The sequence below is a fragment of the Phyllobates terribilis genome, unplaced genomic scaffold (genome assembly GCF_046119375.1).
Source record: "Phyllobates terribilis strain yellow unplaced genomic scaffold, ASM4611937v1 Scaffold_14__1_contigs__length_39327217, whole genome shotgun sequence".
In the NCBI taxonomy this organism is placed as follows: Eukaryota; Metazoa; Chordata; class Amphibia; order Anura; family Dendrobatidae; genus Phyllobates; species Phyllobates terribilis.
Window position 1 is genome coordinate 28,841,747 of NW_027362774.1, and position 14,935 is coordinate 28,856,681.

Genomic DNA, 14,935 nt, shown 5'->3' on the forward strand with positions numbered 1-14,935 from the left:
AGTTATATAATATTACACTAATTATTGTACTACTGGAGTTATTTTAATTTGTTTTTATAAATCTATTTGATATGGTTATTATTACATTGTGCTATCTTATTACAGTATTATTCTTCTTTCCTTTCACTACTAATACTGCCCTATACCTACAGTGTTGATCCAGAAGAAGGCAAAAACCCCAGGACACCTTCAGCCAATTTGTGTCACAGAGGAAAAATTCCTTCTTGACCCCGGGAAAAGGCGATCAGTCCTAGGACCCTGGATCAAACCTATTAATGTTATTACAAGTTATATAATATTACACTAATTATTGTACTACTGGAGTTATTTTAATTTGTTTTTATAAATCTATTTGATATGGTTATTATTACATTGTGCTATCTTATTACAGTATTATTCTTCTTTCCTATCACTACTAATACTGCCCTATACCTACAGTGTTGATCCAGAAGAAGGCAAAAACCCCAGGACACCTTCAGCCAATTTGTGTCACAGGGGAAAAATTCCTTCTTGACCCCGAGAAAAGGCGATCAGTCCTAGGACCCTGGATCACACTGCTATTCTACCTACTACTATTACTACTGTTATTTTATTACTTTCTTACTATTATCACTAGTATTATTACTCATATTACACTAATACGGATATACTACCACTATATTACTACCATCCCTTTCCCCCTAGGGATCTTAAGGTGCAGTTCTGTCCTCCTCCTCCTATTCTGTCCTCCTCCTCTTCCATCCTCCTCCACTTTCGTCCTCCTCCTCTTCCGTCCTCTTCCTCTTCCGTCCTCCTCCTCTTCTGTCCTCCTCCTCTTCCGTCCTCCTCCTCTTCCGTCCTCCTTCTCTTCCGTCCTCCTCCTCTTCTGTCCTCCGCCTCTTCCGTCCTCCGCCTCTTCTGTCCTCCGCCTCTTCCGTCCTCCGCCTTTTCTGTCCTCCGCCTCTTTCGTCCTCTTCCTCTTCCGTCCTCTTCCTCTTACGTCCTCCTCCTCTTCGGTCCTCCTCATCTTCCGTCCTCCTCCTCTTCCGTCCTCCTTCTCTTCCGTCCTCCGCCTCTTCCGTCCTCCGCCTCTTCTGTCCTCTGCCTCTTCCATCCTCCGCCTCTTCCGTCCTCCGCCTCTTCCGTCCTCCTTCTCTTCCATCCTCCTCCTCTTCCGTCCTCCTCCTTTTCCGTCCTCCTCCTCTTCTGTCCTCCTCCTCTTCCATCCTCCGCCTCTTCCGTCCTCCATCTCTTCCGTCCTCCGCCTCTTCCGTCCTCTTCCTCTTCCGTCCTCCTCCTGAGACGTAATAAATAGCATTAAAGCTGCAGTAATTATTTATATTATATATACACACTGCTCAAAAAAATAAAGGGAACACTCAAATAACACATCCTAGATCTGAATGAATGAAATATTCTCATTGAATACTTTGTTCTTTACAAAGTTGAATGTGTTGACAACAAAATCACACAAAAATCATCAATGGAAATCAAATTTATTAACCAATGGAGGCCTGGATTCGGAGTCACCCCCAAAATTAAAGTGGAAAAACACACTACAGGCTGATCCAACTTTGATGTAATGACCTTAAAACAAGTCAAAATGAGGCTCAGTATTGTGTGTGGCCTCCACGTGCCTGTATAACCTCCCTACAACGCCTGGACATGCTCCTGATGAGGTTGCGGATGGTCTCCTGTGGGATCTCCTCCCAGACCTGGACTAAAGCATCCACCAACTCCTGGACAGTCTGTGGTGCTACGTGACGTTGGTGGATGGAGTGAAACATGATGTCCCAGATGTGCTCAATGGGATTCAGGTCTGGGGAACGGGCGGGCTAGTCCATAGCTTCAATGCCTTCATCTTGCAGGAACTGCTGACATACTCCAGCCACATGAGGTCTGGCATTGGGCACAACCCCCATCTGTGGACGTCTGGCCCTCATCCCACTCTCATGGAGTCGGTTTCTAACCATTTATGCAGACACATGCACATTTGTGGCCTGCTGGAGGTCATTTTGCATGGCTCTGGAAGTGCTCCTCCTGTTCCTCCTTGCACAAAGGCAGAGGTAGGGGTCCTGCTGCTGGGTTGTTGCCCTGCTATGGCCCCCTCCACGTCTCCTGGTGTACTGGCCTGTCTCCTGGTAGCGCCTCCAGCCTCTGGACACTACGCTGACAGACGCAGCAAACCTTCTTGCCACAGCTCGCAATGATGTGCCATCCTGGATGAGCTGCACTACCTGAGCAACTTCTGTGGGTTGTAGAGTCCGTCTCATGCTACCACGAGTGTGAAAGCACAACCAACATTCAAAAGTGACCAAAACATCAGCCAGAAAGAATTGGTACTGAGATGTGGTCTGTGGTCTCCACCTGCAGAACCACTCCTTTATTGAGTGTGTCTTGATAATTGCCAATAATTTCCATCTATTGTCTTCCATTTTCACAACAGCATGTGAAATTGATTGTCAATCAGTGTTGCTTCCTAAGTGGACAGTTTGATTTCACAGCAGTTTGATTTACTTGGAGTTATATTCTGTTGTTTAAGTGTTCCCTTTGTTTTTTTGAGCAGTGTATATTTTCTCATGTCATGTATTTACTACTAAAAGTAATTTTTACATTTAGGTTTCATTAAGTGTTTTACACCGACTATTACAGACTTATTGTTTCCCTGCACATTCAAGTTTTGTGTTTTCTTTGGGCATAGATCAGCTAATAGGCACTCAGGAAAAAAAAACAGATTAAAGATCTACAAACTCTCCCTTAAGACTAAGGAGCTCACTGATAGATTCTCAGTTAGCTAATTTTGCAGCCAGCAATAGACAGTGCAGCACAGATGCTACAGAAGGCAACATTTTTAATGAAACTCAATTACAGAAATCGATTTTAGCCCCAAATACTTGCATTAAAGTAAAAAAAAATGGCCCCAAAGCTGGACAACCGCTTTAACTCCTTACCAACATCTGCCGTACATGTATGGTATAAGTCAGTAGCGGGTGTATGGAGCAGGGTCAGCTCACCCTGTACATGGCAGATAATGGCTGTAACAAACAACCAGGACCTGCCTCTAACAGCTGCGAGTGGAGCGAAGATCTGCCCACCACTGTTAACCTGTTCAGTGCTGCTGTCAATCTCTAACAGCAGCATTAACAGTGCGCCAGCAGTGGGACGCGTCGTTCCATACGCCCACCGGCGCTCCTGTGACGCGATCATAGGGCGCCGATGGACTGCTATGACATCCGGGGGACTGCTGAAGCCTCCGTGCCTGTCATCATAAAGCTTCATTTGGGCTGTAAAGAAGACCGTGGTTTTGCTATATGGAGCATTACTGTGGTATCGCTGTATATAGCACAAGCAATCAGATGATGTATACAAATACAGTGAAAAAAAGTATATATATATTTATTAAAACCCCACATGTTCAACTCACCTCCCACTAAAAATAAAGATAATAAAAATATACACATTTTGTGGTTTGGTCTCTTTCAGAGAAATACAATCTATCAAAATATAAAAAAAAAAAACGATCAGTGAACACAGAAAAAAATTCAAAAAGACAAAATTGCATTTTTTCGTTCGCCTCAATACTGCAGAAAATCCTGTAAGAAGCAATGACCATGACATATGTGTCCCAAAATGTTATCAATAAAGTCCTCTTGCCCTTCAAAAAATAAGCCCCCACACAGCTCCATCAACCCGAAAACTGAAAATGTTACGGGTCTCAGAAAAAAGCATCAAAAAAAAGTTTTTTTCTTTTGCCAAAACTATTGGAGAAGTTTGGTCTTGCTGTAATCACACTGAGGAGTAGGATCCTATTACCAGGTCATTTTTACCACACAATGTGCGCCGTTAAAACCGTTCCCAGAAAAACAATGTCAGGCTTTTTTTTCGCACTTTTACTGCACTTGAAATGTTTTTCCCGTTTTCTAGGACTATGTGGTAAATGAATGGTGTCATTTATAAGGACAGCTCATCCTACAAAATAACAAGACCTCACACTATGTGGACAGATATCAAAAAGTTATAGCCCTTGGAAAAAGCGGAGGAAAAAACAAAAAAAAACATAAATTGGTTATGTCGGGAAGGGGTAAAGCTGAAGAAACGCATGTAAGAGCAGAATATGGAGGAAGGTCAGATATCACAGACTGGTGGATACTACCTGCTCCATCGCTGGCAGAATACTCCACCCCCATGGTGTCCGCTGATATCTTCTCTTGTAGCAACGTCTCCAAACTCTATAAAACATCGGGAACAGTCAGCAGAGGGTTTGATGATTGGCTCATATTGGCGATATACTCAGGGGCATTACTGGGGCCAGGGAAGATTGGGAATGAATAGCGTATTGACTGTTAGAGATGTGATCTCTTCCATTAAAGGGGATGTCTAGTTGGAACAAGTTATCACTGATCTCTGGATAGGTGATGACCTGTCCCAGTGGGAGCACCCCTTTATTATGTGGTATATATGGAGGATGTGATATCATGCAGAGTTCTAGCAGTATTACACTTCGGTCCGTTCTGCGTGCATCTGGGCCATTCCCTATGGAGGAGCGGAGCTGGGGGGAAATATCAGGATCTCGTCGCTGGATCCATCCAGATGGGAGATGTAACGAGTGCAGCGCCCCCACTGGTGTCTCAGCGTATTATGTGTTGGGGAATAATAACTTATTGTCTGGTAAATGTGCTGATTCCTGTCAGTTGTGGTCGCTGAGTGCGTGTGATGGGATGTGGCTCCGTCCGTTATATTATATCACGTCTTATACCTATAATCTCTCGCTGATCGCAGGTGTCTGTCTTCACACTCAGATGAGAAGGAACAAACTGACGATATAGGACTTTTTTTTTTTTTTCCAAATTCAAACCGAGCAATCCTATTGGCCGAGTATGAATGCAGTTACCATGGTGACAGAAGTAGCAGCAGATTTAAAGGGACAAAACACTAATATTGTACTAAAGTGTATTTTATTATATATTTCACATAACTGACTGGGTACACCTTGGTGCGGGTGGGATGGCTTTTTTTAAATCAAAAACCATGTTTACTAAGTACCCTATATTATATATATTCACTATTGCTTTTTACTTACTTATAGCAGGGTATATGCTCATATTGTTTCTATCCTAAGTTTGTCTATTTTCTAATAGAGACATGACCAGTCCTCTTTAGAATTTTATAGTGACCCCATTGAGGTCATGGACTGATATTGGGGATTGCAGAGTTGGGGCAAGGTGACAGGTGACAGTAAGTGACATCAAATGAAGGCTATGGTGCAGACACAGTAAATCAGTCGTGTTATTCCACAGAAATGCTGTTCTATAAAACACAAAATATCTTCATATGGTGAGGAGTTGTGTTGTGTTTTCATCATTTACATTCTAGCGTGGTGATCACATAAAATGTAAAATTCCTATTAAATAATTACTGAATGACAGTAGCCTGTATCCCTGGAGGACAAGCCATTTACCGCTTCACCAGGTTTGATGTTCTAATGCATTTAGATGTTTCAGTATTTGTATATATGTATATATATATTTTTTCCCCTCTTAAGGGTATTCAAGCGCAGACAGTGACCAACTTCTTCCTCGCCTTTGAAGCACAGCTTTCAATTATTCCTGTCATAAACAAGGTAAAAAGCTTAGAGTCGAACACTATCAGACTCCTTCAGTCCCGCAGCAGGTAAATCTGTGAACATCGCCGGCACTCCTGCTGTTCCTAGCACCGATCCCTCTATGAGCGGCTGTGCAGTAATGAAGGCAGGATTCACCCAAACTTGCTCGTCTTTTTTTTCGATTTCCAGTTCTGGTAATTAGTTATACACATGTGTATATCCAGTGGTCAACTCACAACCTGTGTATGGAAAATGAATTGTTTGCTGTATGCATCGCATTTGTAGGATGCACACTGTTCATTTCATTATGGAGCGGAGTAGGAGGAGACTTTCATTACTGTTCCCTTTACTTCCTCCCTGCTGATAGGAAATGCCATGCTGTTTGCTTGTGTCCTGTGATTACAGCAGCCTGCAACAGTTTTCAAGCGTGCACTTCCCGGCTCAGGCATCAAGCAGTAAATGATAAAATTAAAACGCTGCTATCCCTTTGTTAGTCACTTTTTTATCTTCTTCCCCCTTCTACGAATGCTGTAGTCCGTTATTCTAGAACTGCTCTGAAAATGGTTCTCTCTGGAGTGTTGGGATTTGGGTTTAGGGTGGGTTAGGGAATTGAAGTTCAGATACTTTGTTCATGTTTTATACTATGGAATTACTATGTCATGTATGTTATTTGAAAGATGGAAAATTTGTATTTGGAGTTTTTCAATAAAAATTATTTGATTAAAAGAAAGTCATGAAATTAAAATTCCTCCCGTTCTTGAGAAAGAATAGGATTTTTACTAAGAGGTAAATTGCACGTTCCTTGTTTTACAGGCACTTTACATTTTTGCTAGTTTTGTGCGATTACACAATCCCTTTTAAAGGCCAGTGCCAGTTGTACATCTCTCCCTAAACTCTTGCTCAGCACTATATTTTATGCCAGTTTTATTATATGGTTTCTAGATTTTGTCCAGCTTTGATAAATAATTAGTATTTATACTTTTGCTTTTAGGCTGCGTGCCCACGTTGCGGATTACAAGCGTTTTTGATGCGGAATTTCCGCAGCGGAAACGCTTGTAAAACGCATGGTAATCCGCACCCCATGGTCCCCAAGGGGATTCCGCAAGTTCTATGCACATGCTGCGGATTTTTCCGCAGCTTTTATGCTGCGTTCAAAAATCCGCAGCATGTCAATTAATTTTGCGTTTCCACAAGCGGAATTGCCTTGTGCAATGCATTAAAAACGCAAGGCAATTCCGCATGTGGAATACGCGAGATAAACGCACGAAAACGCACGAATTCCGCATGCGTTTTTCCGGGAGAGGACTTGCAGAAATGAAGCAGAAATTTTCTGCTTCATTTCTGCAACGTGGGCACATAGCCTTAGATAGACTTGAAGAATGCAGATCCGGAGAGGGTGGAGAAACAAATTGAGAAGATGGTTGACATTCCCGCTAGTGACTGTATCCGGGTACAATGCGCTCCAGATCAAAATCATTCCTGTAGGCAAATTTAACTTCGCTGTCTGTACCTTGTCTTTTTTTTTTTTTTCTACAAAATTTGGCTGGAAAAGGGGCAATGTAGCGAGGAATTTACATCAATTTTTGGTGTTAAAAAAACACGAAACTATTTTGTAACGCATCATTTTTGCGCAAAAATGTGCAGCTTCCTATTTTACAGCACTCTTGCAACTTTTAGAAACTTGGCTTGGTAAGCTACACAGGTCTAAGAACGACGGGTGACGATAAAAGTGGATAAAGATACACGGTGGCTCAGTGGATAAAGATACACGGTGGCTCAGTGGATAAAGATACACGGTGGCTCAGTGGATAAAGATACACAGCGGCTCAGTGGATAAAGATACATGGCGGCTCAGTGGATAAAGATACATGGTGGCTCAGTGGATAAAGATACACGGTGGCTCAGTGGATTAAGATACACGGCGGCTCAGTGGATAAAGATACATGGTGGCTCAGTGGATAAAGATACACGGCGGCTCAGTGGATAAAGATACACAGTGGCTCAGTGGATAAAGATACACGGCGGCTCAGTGGATAAAGATACACGGCGGCTCAGTGGATAAAGATACACGGCGGCTCAGTGGATAAAGATACACGGCGGCTCAGTGGATAAAGATACATGGTGGCTCAGTGGATAAAGATACACGGCGGCTCAGTGGATAAAGATACACGGCGGCTCAGTGGATAAAGATACACGGCAGCTCAGTGGATAAAGATACACGGTGGCTCAGTGGATAAAGATACACGGTGGCTCAGTGGATAAAGATACACGGCAGCTCAGTGGATAAAGATACATGGCGGCTCAGTGGATAAAGATACATGGTGGCTCAGTGGATAAAGATACACGGCGGCTCAGTGGATAAAGATACACAGTGGCTCAGTGGATAAAGATACACGGTGGCTTAGTGGATAAAGATACACGGTGGCTCAGTGGATAAAGATACACCATGGCTCAGTGGATAAAGATACATGGTGGCTCAGTGGTTAGCATTGTTGCTTTGCAGCACTGGGATCCTGGGTTCAAATCCCACCAAGGACGACATCTGCAAGAAATTTGTATGTTCTCCCCGTGTTTGCGTTGGTTTCCTCCAGGTTCTCCGGTTTCCTCCCACACTCCAAAGACATACTGATAGGGAATGTAGATTATGAGCCCCAATGGGGACAGCGATGATAATGTCTGTAAAGCGCTGCGGAATAGGATGGTGCTATGTAAGTGAGTAAAATAAATAAATAAAGATGGAAGTGCTACATAAACATTTATCAAACATCGTGCAACTCTTTGATACATTTGGCACAAATAATGGTAACACAACCACAAGCAAAACTGACCTGAGGAAGTCCCTTTATGATACATTTTTCAGAAAGAATTTGAAAGATTTAAAGCGTTAGAAATGAACAAGATTATCCAATATCACAGAAAAAGGAAAAGTCTCCAGATGTCTTTATGCCGGATGCCGGTATGTGTCCATACCTAAAGAAGAGCTGTCAGAAGAATGGGTAAGGAATCCTTTAGTAAACATAAATATCCATAGGGGTTTTGAGTGTTAAAAATAAAAGATCATCTGAAAGATTTTGTGATCTGCGTTTACATGATTGTAATAACATTACAGCCCCATTCAGACTTACAGGTTTTATCCATGAGAAACTGAGCAGAACGATATATAGGTTTGTGGGAGAAGATTCAGTATAAATTGTAATTCATTCATTAGATTTGAGAGTCCTCAGTGGTTGATACCTTTAATGGCTAACTGAAAAGATGGTAACAAATTGCAAGCTTTCCAAACTGCTCAGGCCTCTTCATCAGGCAGACCTGAGCCCTGAGTAGTCTGGAAAGCTTGCAATTTGTTACCATCTTTTCCGTTAGCCATTAAAAGGTATCAACCACTGAGGACTCTCAAATCTAAATACTCTTCTATCTACTGGCTAACACAGTACAAAGATAGATATTTTTCCTGTATCAATTTATTCAGTGGAATCCTGCTGTTTGTATAGATGAGTCCAGTGGGCGGTCATGCTAGTGATTGACAGCTATCTTTGCCTGCATGGTCATACAGGGAACTGTCAATCACTTAGGACCACCCACTGGACTAGTGTACATACTGCAGGACTTTCTCTGCATAAAATGCAAGTCTTACTGACTCTCTTCCCACAGATATGTCTATCAGTCTGATCAACTTCTCTGCTCTACAACATCCCCCTACAGATCTTATACCATTTCAACATGACAGGTTCCTTTAATCACCTGCAGATGACATAAGTAGCCATGTTCTGTGTGGCTTACGGAGGGGCTTGATTGCTTGTCAGCTTCAAACAGGTTTCATTTCTTGTGATTCATTGGAGCCGAGGTCTAAACTGAATTAAGAAACTAATTTCTCTGTTTATTTCTATTAGATCTCAGCGAAGCTTGGAACAAATGTGGAAAGTGTTCTTCAAGAAGTTGTCAGGAGGCTTCCACCGTGAGTATGGACTAATGCGGCTCTATCCATCTTCTCTTTATTAAAGGGAACCTGCCACCTTGAAAAATGCTATGTACCTGCAGGTATAGGGTTAATCTGCAGATAAATATTGTTACAATGTTGCCCGGCCGCCTTATTGATAATGCAGGTACCGGGAGAAAATTAACTTCTTTCCTCCCTGCAGCTGCCGGCCTTCACTCATCGTTGTGCACGGAGCGGCTACAGTCTTGGATCACAGCACCGCTCGCTATATTGGAGGTGACGGCTGTAAACCTGGCCCGGATTTTGATTGACAGCTTGCTCTGCACAGATGCGCTGCAGAACCACTTACAATCTGAGTGAAGGAGAGTAGTATGTTCACAGATAGAGAATATGGCTCATCCACGTGCAGATCTGCTCCACGTCCGATTACATATTTGTGGGAGAAACCCTAGTGGCAGCCTCATATTTCTGACATGGATCCTCTAGCACTATTTGTGAAACTGCGACTCCCAGCATAACTTGATGAGAGACCGTCAGCCTGCTGGGATCTGTAGTTTCACAAGCTGCGGACCTCCGCTCACTCCAGCACTGGTCAGCATTTTCAGCACGTGAACGTACGCCATGCTTTCCGGAGACACAAGGGTGTAGATAACTTTATCAAACCCTTGACTGTAAGTTTGCTGAACCCTAAGTGGATTCGATTGTTCCCACAGTTTCAGTTTTGGACCATTTAAGGGGAATTTACAGGGTTCTGGCCACTGACCAGGGGGATCAGTATCCCTGTATGTCTTTGTATATACTTGATAAAGACCTATAACAGGTCGAAACGTTATGTGATGGCAGAATAAACTTTGTCTTTTGGAATTCATCACCCCGGACTGAACGCGGTTTACTTACCTTTATACCCCTTAACAGGATGTCTTATTTTTGTGTTTTAGTCCCAAGATTGAAAAGGGCAGCCCTCTTAAAGCCCTGCTGTTTGACTCAACGTTTGATCACTACAGAGGCGTCGTAGCCAGCATCGCCCTGTGTGGAGGTGACGTGTGTAAAGGCAATAAATCGTGTCTGCCCACTCTGGCAAGTGCTATGAAGTCAATGAGGTTGGCATACTGACCCCAGAGGAAGTACCAGCTGAAAAACTAAGTTTTTTTTAATAATCTTATTAGCCTTTCCCTCTGTCTTCACCAATCAGCCCTCTGTATTGATGATCAGATCAAAGATCTAGACAGGGATTGTCTCACGCTGCATCTCCTTCCTGATTGTATCACTGAGAAGACAGAAGCTGCCCCATCCCATTCTCCAAGAAATGCAGAACCCAATGCATCTGCTGTCCGTGATCCGCTTATTGTCAGAGGACATCATTAGAGACTGCATTTTCTCATTGCTTAAGAAATTGTTGGGGGATCCTGCTAATCGCTGAATAATAAAACTGCAGCACCGCTCCATTTAAGGCAGTGTTTCCCAAACTCCAGTCCTCATGGCCCCCAACAGGTCAGGTTTTCCCCCCAACAGGTCATGTTTTCAGGATTTCCTCAGTATTACACATGTGATGAAAGTATCATCAAGGAATCAGGAATTCTCTCACCTGTGCAATACTATAGAAATCCTGAAGACATGACCTGTGGGGGGCCGTGGGGACTGGAGTTTGGGAAACACTGATTTTAAAGGGACTGTCAGCACAGAATGACTGTTGAAATCAAGTACAAGCGCTCCATGGATCACGGCGTGGGCCAATCATTTATATACACCTTCCAACCTGCTTGTTTTACCTCTGTCTCCTTCCTTCTCTGGTTCTATGAAGCCAGAGCTGTCAATCAAAGAAGAGGAGGGTGTGGATAGAGGGAAAACAAGCAGGTGGGAAGGTTTATATAAATGATTGGCCCCGAAGCACCGAGAGTTGGGACTTTGTTTGAACAGTCATTCTGTGCTGACAGTCCCTTTAGATGGACGAGATCCAGCTGCAGCTCATTTCACCGCGTAAGGTTGTTTGCCCACTATGCGCTCTCCACGGCGTCTCCAGACTCTGTCTCGTCTGTCGCATGAGCTCAGTCTGAACCTGCTTTCATCTATGAAGAGCACAGGGCGCCAGTGGCGACTTTGCCAATCCTGGTGTTCTGTGGAAAATGCCAAGTGTCCTGCACGGTGTTGGGCTGTGAGCACCACCCCCATCTGTGGACGTCGGGCCCTCATACCACCCTCATGGAGTCTGTTTCAAACCGTTTGTGCAGACACATGCACATTTGTGGCCTGCTGGAGGTCATTTTGAAGGGCTCTGGCAGTGCTCCTCCTGTTCCTCCTTGCACAATGGCGGAGGTAGCGGTCCTGCTGCTGGGTTCTTGCCCTCCTACGGCCCCCTCCACGTCTCCTGGTGTACTGGCCTGTCTCCTGGCAGCGCCTCCAGCCTCTGGACACTACGCTGACAGATGCAGCAAACCTTCTTGCCATAGCTTGCATTGATGTGCCATGTTGGATGAGCTGCACTACCTGAGCAACTTCTGTGGGTTGTAGAGTCCGTCTCATGCTACCACGCGTGTGAAAGCACAACCAACATTCAAAAGTGACCAAAACATCAGCCAGAAAGCATTGGTACTGAGATGTGATCTGTGGTCCCCACCTGCAGAACCACTCCTTTATTGAGTGTGTCTTGATAATTGCCAATAATTTCCCTCTATTGTCTTCCATTTGCACAACAGCATGTGAAATTGATTGTCAATCAGTGTTGCTTCCTAAGTGGACAGTTTGATTTCACAGAAGTTTGATTTACTTGGAGCTATATTCTGTTGTTTAAGTGCTCTCTTTATATTTTTGAGCAGTTTACTTTTTCCCCCACTGTATATAGAGAAGATGCACAGCCCAAAAAAGGGTGTTCTGTGTACCTATGTTCCCTGGAACTTGTAGGGTCTTATTTGTGGACCTAGGAAGGGGAAAATATAACAAAATCCCCAAATCACCTCCCAAACCAGTGCCCTCTTATACTCATTGTTGTGTATCCCGCCATTATTCTGACATCCACATCTGGCAGGGGTGTCATGCGAGCACTACTTCTTCTGGCTTAGATGAAATATGAATGCTGCAACCAATCAGAAGCTGCAGCACTCATGCGTTGCCCCCACCGGTTGTTGACCTCATGTAACCAGTGGGGTATGCAGCGCTGGTCTGGAGATATCAATTTCTTTTAGTTTTCTCACCTCCCTTGGCCCATCAATAGTTGGTGTCTAGTAGTGGATAACCCAATTAAAGGGTTATTTCCCTCTCAGATATATCCACCGAAGAAGCCATAAATGGCTAATAGATGTTGGCTCCACCTCTGTAGCCCCCCGCAGCTATCGAGATAAGGCTGTATCTCTAGTTAATATGAACATAGAAGTGGCTGTGCATGATAGGCTTTCTCCATTCACTTCTATGGAGGTTCAGAATAATACAAAGGGTTATAGATGTGTTAATAAAGACTACAATGGAAGTCTACTAACAATACACGGGCACTGATTCCCTGTGGGCACCTGAGATCAGCCACTGAAGCTGTAGGGGGCAGTGTTAGCTTATATATGCACATTTATATGGAGGGTGTTTGTACATATCCCTATGGACCTGTCCCACATCTATGGATTATTATACATAAATGAACACTGTCCCATTGTGCAGCAAAGGTCTATACAATAAACTGTGTACACCGCTGTCTAATGAGGATAATAGAACTGTACTGGTTATTGTATCATTATGGGATCTAATTGATGGCTGTCGTAGCGCAGTGTTTTAATAATTAATTTACTACATCTTTTTACAGAAAACCACATTGGCAGCACGGCATATACAGTAAAATGTTACATGCATATCACATCAAGTGAAAAATCCCCATGGAAATGCCTCTACTAAAGCACGCTGCTATAAGAAACACTCTGTAAAGTAAGTCCACGCTGCAGCATGAATATAACGGGCGAACTAGAAAACAGGTTTGGCAAAAAAATGTATCCATCAGATAGATGTCAACTGTATACTTTTATAATATAGATCTGGACAGGGGTATATATAGCATAGACAGGATTGGGTTTATTAAGGATTGCATTCATACGACAACCCTACAAGGGAACCAGTCATGTGAAAGAAAGGCTATTAACCTGCAGATATGCAGTTAATCTGCAGGTTAATGGTCAAATGTATATAGAGGTCTCAAAAAGTCAGAAATCATAAAGGGATCTAATAATAAAATGTAACCTTTATTTATACAATGCTAAAAAGACATAAATATAATCTAGGACATAAACAAAAACTGCACCCAAAGCGTGAAAATATATGAAAGAAAAATATTATTTTTAAAACCAATTCAAATAGCTGTATGTGAACCTCTCTGATGACCCTCAAATGCTCCCATGAAGGGAGGAAAAAAAGCCCCATGTTTAGGAAGTTGGTGAAATGACGTTGAAGGGAAAGGATCTAGGCAGAGGTCCTGGACCCATGGATGAATGGCCTATGGAGTTTGAAGATCGGTTGATCACTAGGCTGGATAAATATGCTACAGTTGTGGAATCTGTCGTCTGGATTTGATGAACTTTCTTAAGGACTGTTGCTACTGGATACCTGTGTCTCTATTGTTTTATCTTGTCGTCTGGAGGAGCGAGGAATGTGAATACAAACTATACTGGTTGGCGATACGAAATCTGTGAGCCAACCAAAAGTGGTGAAATAGTGAGTATCGCCTGGTACAAAGGCAGTTGAACTACCGCCCCAGGAAGGGTATCTTGTGCACTGGGGGCAATGTATTTTGTCCATTTACCTAGAGTTGTAGTAAAACCTTGGATGTAAGAGATAAACTATTGTTGCATCATTAACTTGTCTAGGTGATTATTGCAACCCACAACCTCAGATCTTCACATACAGGATTAGAAAAACATTATTGTTTTCTTTCAAAAGCAATATCACATCTGTCCATAGATTGTGACTGGCACTGGACTTCAGCTCTACTGAAATAAATGGAGCTGAGCTGCAATACCACACTGAACCTGTAGACAGGTTGTGGTGCTGTTTTTAGACAAAAAAACACAAGTTTCTAATCATGGACAACACCTTTGAAGACTTAGGCTGCGTGCTCACCAGGGCTGTGGAGTCGGTAAGCCACAGTTGCGACTCCGACTCCTGGATTTTATCAGGTTCCGACTCCTTCATAAATGGCCAATTCGTAACAATAAATTTACTGTTGTAAAATATTAACATCGTGCTTATTCAGTTTCTCACCATCATATAAGTAATCAGACCACTTAGAGCAAAAACTATATTTATTAGAATACAATTAGAATATAGCAAATAACTTTTATAAACTTTTCTAAACTTTTGTAAGTAAATATGCAATAAACACTGTTATGCAGTTAATAAGAAGAAATCTATAAATTTGTCCTCAGAAAAAGTATTGCCTCTGTCAGATC